This window comes from Haematobia irritans, chromosome 1, assembly GCF_050003625.1.
Source record: "Haematobia irritans isolate KBUSLIRL chromosome 1, ASM5000362v1, whole genome shotgun sequence".
NCBI lineage: Eukaryota > Metazoa > Arthropoda > Insecta > Diptera > Muscidae > Haematobia > Haematobia irritans.
Window position 1 is genome coordinate 165,013,300 of NC_134397.1, and position 2,483 is coordinate 165,015,782.

The window sequence follows — 2,483 nt, forward strand, 5'->3', positions numbered from 1 at the left end:
AAATATAAATTCTGATATTTGTTTCTACATTCTTTATATTGCAGAAGAGAAAAAGAGCTTAGTAAATCATAGGGAAGTCAGAAAGATATAGGCAAGATGTAATTACCCAGAAAATTAAATAAGAGTTGGAACTAGTCTTTATTATTTTTTTTAAATCCTGTAAACAAGTTCAACGTTTCAAATTAAAAGTGATTTACTTTTTCAACAAAAACAAACTTTTCAACCACAAAAAAAAAAAAAACATGTATATACGGCCGTAAGTTCGGCCAGGCCGAATCTTATGTACCCTCCACCATGGATTGCGTAGAAACTTCTACGAAAGACTGTCATCCACAATCGAAATACTTGGGTTGTGGTATCTTAAAACTTCTTAACATCGTTTTCTAAATTGTGAGTTAGTCCATACGTGGTATATAGTAGACAAAAAAGTTATGTTATAAGTCTACAAATAATTACGAATCGACATGGACTTTTGCACGGTGCGTAGAGAGCCAGAATTGAAATATGGGGGTCGCTTATACAATTATGAACTTGATATAGACCAATTTTTGTGTGATTGGAAATCGATTTATCTGAGGGATATATATAAAGGGTGATTCTTTTGAGGTTAGGATTTTCATGCATTAGTATTTGACAGATCACGTGGGATTTCAGACATGGTGTCAAAGAGAAAGATGCTCAGTATGCTTTGACATTTCATCATGAATAGACTTACGATCTGCCACAACGTCGAATTTTCAGTGAATGGGCCCTAGAAAAGTTGGCAGAAAATCCGCTTTTTTATCGACAAATTTTGTTCAGCGATGAGGCTCATTTCTGGTTAAATGGCTACGTAAATAAGCAAAATTGCCGCATTTGGAGTGAAGAGCAACCAGAAGCCGTTCAAGAACTGCCCATGCATCCCGAAAAATGCACTGTTTGGTGTGGTTTGTACGCTGGTGGAATCATTGGACCGTATTTTTTCAAAGATGCTGTTGGACGCAACGTTACGGTGAATGGCGATCGCTATCGTTCGATGCTAACAAACTTTTTGTTGCCAAAAATGGAAGAACTGAACTTGGTTGACATGTGGTTTCAACAAGATGGCGCTACATGCCACACAGCTCGCGATTCTATGGCCATTTTGAGGGAAAACTTCGGAGAACAATTCATCTCAAGAAATGGACCGGTAAGTTGGCCACCAAGATCATGCGATTTGACGCCTTTAGACTATTTTTTGTGGGGCTACGTCAAGTCTAAAGTCTACAGAAATAAGCCAGCAACTATTCCAGCTTTGGAAGACAACATTTCCGAAGAAATTCGGGCTATTCCGGCCGAAATGCTCGAAAAAGTTGCCCAAAATTGGACTTTCCGAATGGACCACCTAAGACGCAGCCGCGGTCAACATTTAAATGAAATTATCTTCAAAAAGTAAATGTCATGGACCAATCTAACGTTTCAAATAAAGAACCGATGAGATTTTGCAAATTTTATGCGTTTTTTTTTTTTAAAAGTTATCAAGCTCTTAACAAATCACCCTTTAATTATAGACCGATATGGACCTAGTTAGGCATGGTTGTTAACGACCACATACTAGCACAATGTACCAAATTTCAACTCATTCGGATGAAATTTGCTCCTCCAAGAGGCTCCAAAACGAAATCTCGGGAATTTTGAATTTTGCTTCTCCAAAAGGCACCGGAGGTCAAATCTGGGGATCGGTTTATATGGGAGCTATATATAATTATGGGCTGATAGGAACCAATTTCAGCATGGTTGTTGGATACCGTATACTAACATCACGTACCAAATTTCAACCGAATGGGAAGAAGTTTGCACTTCCAAGGGGCTCTGGAGGTCAAATCTGGGGATCGGTTTATACGGGGCCTATATATAATTATGGACCGATTTCGACCAATTTTTGCATGGGAGTTTGAGGCCATATATTAACACCACGTACCAAATTTCAACTGAATCAGATAAATTTTGGTCTTCCAAGAGGCTCCGGAGGTCAAATCTGGTGATCGGTTTATATGGGGGCTATATATAATTATTGACCGATGTGGACCAATTTTTGCATGGTTGTTAGAGACAATATACTAACACCATGTACCAAATTTCAGCCGGATCGGATGAAATTTGCTTCTCTTAGAGGCCTCGCAAGCCAAATCGGGGGATCGGTTTATATGGGGGCTATATATAATTATGGACCGATGTGGACCAATGTTTGCATGGTTGCTAGAGACCATATACTAACACCATGTACCAAATTTCAGCAAGATCGGAAGAAATTTGCTTATCTTAGAGGCCTCGCAAGCCTAATCGGGGGATCGGTTTATATGGGGGCTATATATAATTATGGACCGATGTGGACCAATTTTTGCATGGTTGTTAAACACCATATACTAACACAATGTAACTAATTTCAGCCGGATCGGATGAAATTTGCTTCTCTTAGAGGCCTCGCAAGCCAAATCGGGGGATCGGTTTATATGGGGGCTATA